We start from the raw sequence: 6,529 nt of genomic DNA, 5'->3' as shown, positions 1-6,529 counted from the left end.
AATAAAATAAAATCTTTTCCCCTATCTTAATATCAAAACATTAACCTAAACAGCGGGAAGCCAATTATATAAAATAAATCCACACATAATACAATACCAAAGTGTCAAATCATCCCATGATATACAAACATCAATGTTCTCTCAAAACTACCCTTACTGATACCAAGACTTTACAAAAACATGCCACCCCAAAACTAGAATACTCACTCTTAAAAAGGGCAGTACAATAGCCCCTCTACCTGCGAGCCTGCTCCGCTCGCCTACCTGGTTTACTTGAAAAACAATTTAACACTAGGATGAGCCAACGCTCAGTAAGACGAAACATGTTATTACTAGTGTGTGGCCACTAAGCTATAGTTTGGTAAAAATAATCAGATTTAAGAATAGTATGAATAATTGAATCTGAAAATGTTGATATTACATAACGTATAATAAAACCATTAACTGCATAACTTAACATGCCAATTGGTATGAAATTACTTTTCGTATTAATACTACTATTTCTTAAAGTCTGATAATACTCATAATATCTGAGAAATTTCCCTAGATGGTTGTATGTCATGATTTAACCCCTCATGACAGGGTTGTGCAGCCCGAAGGTGGGACCTATCCTGGCTGCCCGATTAGGGTAAGTCAACTAAATTCCAACAGTCTGATCGGCCCCCTCAATCCATATCTGATGGAGAGTCTGTCCCAACGTGGGCACGATCGACCTCATACCACTTACTATCTGAGTAAAGTGGTTGCACTCTGAACTGAATATCTATAGTTACGGTACCGTGCTCTACTGTCTAATCCATCAGGGTCTAATACTATATAAGTAACTTATATCTGTAATATACTATTTTTACTGTGGTTTCTAAAATAACCATAGCCCCATAGAATTTATCTGAAATTCTAAATAAACTGACTAGAAATCTGATTTCTGTATAACTAAACTACTGTCTGAATATCTGTATATCAGGGCGTTATGGTACTGATAAACATGTTATTCTGAGATTATTGAAGATGCATATTTCTGAGTATACTGTACACTGAAAAGTTCGTCATTCTATAACATGCAAATATCATGGTATTTCTGTTAATAACTATAAACATGGTATTCACAAATTCTATAAATATAGTGTTGTTCTGTTATCAACTTAAGCCACACAAATAAATATTAATATTATCAGTGTAACGCCCCGAGCCCTTAAACCTGGGTCTGGTGCGTTATACCTGATCATATCCTGATAAATCATAATCCATAACATACGCAGCGAAAAACATAATCATAGTCCTTACATAACATAACGCCAGAGTTTACTAATTCTAACTATAATTCATAATAAATCATTCATCACCTGCATTTCCATAAATCAACATAACTCCCAAAACATTTCAGTATATTCACAATCATTCTTTACTCAATAGCTTTAAAATATAAAGACATAAAACATAAATTTTTACATTCCCCAAAACTAACATAAGAATATACCCTTTTCTTTTTCTATTTCCCTATAATGCTATAAAAACCTCGAGCTCTCAAAGCTCGATCTCGAGGAAATCCTGAAAAAGAAATACATTTATATGCGGGTGAGACACATCTCAGTAAGGGGAGAAACAATATATTAAAACAGTGTGTGGCTAACATGAGTTTATAGAACAACATAAAATTTAACAATTGAAAATCATTAACATAATTTTTGAAATCATTCATTGAACCTAATCAAACACATGCAAATGTTTAACCCACGAGATTACTCGAGGATAGGGGCGATTACCCACCCATACAAGTAGCACCCCTCTGCTCTGATATTTAGCTAACCCAAAGGTCGCAATTAAAGCATATCAGGGCACTCACCTTACTTAGTAAGCCCTCAAGTGATAAATTGATCTCGTACTCACACAATTCATACAAAAGTTTAACGGCGAAGGCCCTAAGGATAGGGAAATCTACCCGCCCATACAAGTAGCTTCCCTCTGCCTTAGTACATTAATGCTGCTACTGCCATATCTGTAACTACTAGTGTACTCACCTTACTCAACAAGCCCGTAGGCGAAAGGTACGCCTCGCCCAATCGTAACATGTTCTACGTACATACATACTTCTAATATCATAATACATCATTATTTCTATCATTATTCAATCATACATATCTGTTCATATTCATAGCTTAACATTGCATTGCATTTCACTTTAAGTGACTCTTTCCCATTTTACATTGTTCTCATTTCACATTTCATTTTCATTTCATTCATTTCCCTTTCATTTCATTTCATTTCATACCCAACATCTTTCAGCTGTTTTACCCAGCATATTTCAGTTGTCATACATTTACCCAGCATTTTTCAGCTGTCATACATTTACCTAACCACTTTCAGTTGTTTTACCCAACATATTTCAGCTGTTTTACCCAGCATATTTCAGCTGTTTACCCAACAAATTTTAGTTGTTTACATGGTTGCATTAACAAACACAAGCAGCATAGTTCATATCATGTTTTATTCACAATGCATTACTTACTTAACCTGCATCTCATACATTTAACATATATTTGCACAGAATCTCATGTCACACAGTTTAGTAATAAAATTTATACATTGCCTGTAAAATAAGTCAACCAACATTTAATGTTTATATACTGAAAATACCTTTCATTTCTTACATAATTATCCTCAAATTATTTCTCACTTTCATCAGTTCATTTTCGCATATACATATCTAATAAACAACCTTAAACTCGAATAAATATAATTAAAACAATTGGCATTTTACCCATACCGAAACATATACACGTATATATAACATAATTTAGTTTTTTCATTAAATTCATAAAAATTTTGGTTTAATATATATTTTTCCCCTTACCTGATTTCTTGCACTACGCCAATAGGGACCCCAAAAAGATGCCTAAGGCGCTCACCTGGACCCTGAAATTAAATTCCTAGTTCTAATAAATTATTCCTGAATAAAATATTATTTAAATATTTCCTATGGCCATAATTCCCAAATAAATAATAATACCCGCAAATATAACCATTTTTCCAAATTTCCCAAATCTCACTCTCACTTTGGAGTAGGGCCTAGAAAACCCCAATTGGACAATTACCTATGCCAAAATGACGACGACAATGACTAAGACCCCGTGGTGGTGTCTGATCGTCGATTTAATAGCATATTTACAGAGAAATTGAGAAAATGGGGAAAAATTACCTTTCCCTAGGAGTAGGGCCTAAGTCGTTCCCATGACAAATCTGCTCTAGTAGAAATGTCGGCAGCGGAACCAGGAATCCAACGGCACCTTCCGTTTCCCGATTCGCTGCAAACTCGTCGAGAAATTGAGAGAATGAGAGAGACAGAAACGGAGGTGGCTGGAGCGCGCAGGAGAATCTCAGGAATGTGATATCCCATGGATGAAAAGACTTAAAAAGATTAGACGTTACTACCCATATCAACATGGTGCACCTTTTTTTTCGGAAGTTTTCCCATAAGAACTCCACAATTAAGCGTGCTTGCCTTGGAACAATATTGGGATGGGTGACCTCCTGGGAAGTTTTTTTAGGAAGTGTGTGAGTGAGGACAAAACACACTGAAAAGGACACGTGTTGATCTGTGGGGCCAGTCATTAGTCCAATAAGGCCCGCCCCTCGTTGTCTGGTCCAGGTGAAGGAGGAGAGATGCAATGCTGCCTGGCAGACCCAGGTTAGGGTGTTACAATCAAGTTCTGTAAACTGTATATATATATATATATATATATAATCTGAATACTAATTTGATAAAAACATATAGTTCGTACTGAAATCGTAAAAGAGTTTCTTAGCATAGCATATTTCCTTTACCTGACTACTAGAAAGCCCATACTGAATATCTATCCTACGCCCGCAGGGTTTCCCACTCAACTCCTTAAAAACAACATTCGTCAGCACAGAATATCATTATTTTTTTGTCTCCATCATTTCCTACAACTGCTAGAAGGTCAAAAACTGAATAAAAGGCCTTACCCTGATTATGGGGAGAAATTCGACTCGATCCCACCAACGATCCGCCCCAGCAGACTTGAAGAGGACTTTACCAGGAGCGTCGTGGTGGCCTTAGATCGTCGATCTTGCAAACAACGGGGCCAAAATCGAAGAGAGATGGAGGAGAGGCCGTAGGAGAGAGAGAGGGGAAGATTTGTATTGATTTTTCTGCGATTAAACCAAGTTTAGGGCTATTTATACTGCGGCCTTCGTCAATGAGCCACGTCATCTTATCGACGAGTCAAATAGGCAATTCGTCGACGAACTCTCCCCTTCGTCGACGAAATTTAGAATTACCCAAAACATTCTCTCGGTATCTTCTCATCGACAAAACATGCCCTCGTCGACGAGACCCTTTTGTGCCCTCGTCAACGAATCCCCTGTGTTCATTGATGAAGTTTGCTGCCTCCTTCTGTTTCTGTTTCCATTTCCCTCCCTTTTTATTATTTAAATATCATTATTCTTCGGGGCTAGTCATTAGTCCGATAAGGCCCGCCCCCTGTTGTCTGGTCCAGGTGGAGGAGGAAAGATGCAGTGCTCCCTGACAGACCTAGGTTGGGGCATTACAATCAAGTTTTGGAAACTATATATATATATATAATCTGAATACTAATTTGATAAAAACATATAGTTCGTACTGAAATCATAAAAGGGTTTCCTAGCAGAGCATATTTTCCTTACCTGACTACTGGAAAGCCCATTATGAATATCTATCCTATACCCGCAGGGTTTCCCACTTAACTCCTTAAAAACAACATTCGTCAGAAAAGAATATCATTATTTCTTTGTCTCCATCATTTCCTACAACTGCTAGAAGGCCAAACTGAATAAAAGGCCTTACCCTAATTATGGGGAGAAATTCGACTCGATCCCACCAACGATCCGCCCCAACAGACTTGAAGAGAACTTCGCCAGGAGCGTCGTGGTAGCCTTAGATCATCGATCCGGCGAACAACGGGACCGAAATCGAAGAGAGATGGAGGAGAGACCGTAGGAGAGAAAGGGGAAGATTTGCGTTGATTTTTCTATGAGTAAACCAAGTTTAGAGCTATTTATACTATGGCCTTCGTCGACGAGCCACGTCATCTCGTCGACGAGTCTAATAGGCAATTCATCGACGAACTCTCCCCTTCGTCAACGAAATTTAGAATTGCCCAAAACATTCTCTCGGTATCTTCTCGTTGACGAAACATGCCCTCGTCGACGAGACCATTTTGTACCCTCGTCGACGAATCCCCTGTGTTCGTCAACGAAGTTTGCTGCCTCCTTCTGTTTTTGTTTTCATTTCCCTCCCTCTTTATTATTTAAATATCATTATTCTTCGGGTCGTCACATAATATGTCTCTGTATCAATTAAACATACATGATACAATACTGAATGAGGGTCCAACCCCGTGGGGTACACGTGAACCCTATACACATTCACATACATATCCATACTCATCAAATACGTAACGGAAAATGTTCTTTCTATACATACATCATATCATATCAGAGTCTATACAGAACTAGAATGTACATTCCCAAAGTTACAGTACATACCCCAGGTGTCTACAAAATCCAACAATGACAACCCAGTTACAAAACTCATACCTACACAGGTACTAAATGTAGCTAAACGACACCCTTGCTTTCAGACGCTAGGATGCTAGTTTCAACTACCCGAAGGACCTGAAAAACATTTGTATATTCGGGGTGAGACACCTTTTAGTAAGGAAGAAAGCAAGTTATATCAGTGTGTGGCATACGAGTATTATTTCGGCATAAAACATAGCACAATACAATACGATACGATACAGTTCAATACAGTTCCAATATTTTTCACAAATCCGTTCCAATATATACGATACCAAACATGCGATCAGTGTTATCACACTCAAGCACCTGATACCCTGCGATAACCGAAGCCTCGCAGCAATATCGCTGCCATATGGTGTAGCACACCCATCGGTGACCAGTCGGAAAGAACAGGCGATATTTCACACCCTCGGATATAGAGTCAGACACTCTCGCCCATGATAATTAGCCGAGACATGGCGTCAGCGTACGGTAATTAGCCGCCGCTAACTGATTCAGTGTACGGTAATTAGCTGCCACTATATGATTTCACAAAACCTGGAACCATCTTGGAACTCATGTCCTTATACTCATCAACGTACGGTAATTAGCTGCCACTAGCTATTTTTACAAAACCTGAAACATTTACATACGACAATTCATTCCACACTTATTTGAGTATACAACAAATCATATCGTTTTTCAGTTCAAGAATACAGTTTAATACAAATATGGGTACGGTCATCTCAATACTACGGTTTTAATACAACATACGATTTCTCCAACAAAATAGAGATGATACCCAAAACCCCCAAATTTTCCCAAAAATTGTAACCCTAAAATATTGCAATTTCACCCGATAGATTTTCCCAAATAAGTAATCAAAACATACATACAATCGTAAACTACACGTTTATTGATCCCGATTTCAAAAATAAACGGATATAAACAAAATCCCCTTACCTTTCCT

This window comes from Malania oleifera, chromosome 2 (genome assembly GCF_029873635.1).
Source record: "Malania oleifera isolate guangnan ecotype guangnan chromosome 2, ASM2987363v1, whole genome shotgun sequence".
Taxonomy (NCBI): Eukaryota; Viridiplantae; Streptophyta; class Magnoliopsida; order Santalales; family Ximeniaceae; genus Malania; species Malania oleifera.
This window is presented reverse-complemented; position numbering follows the sequence as displayed.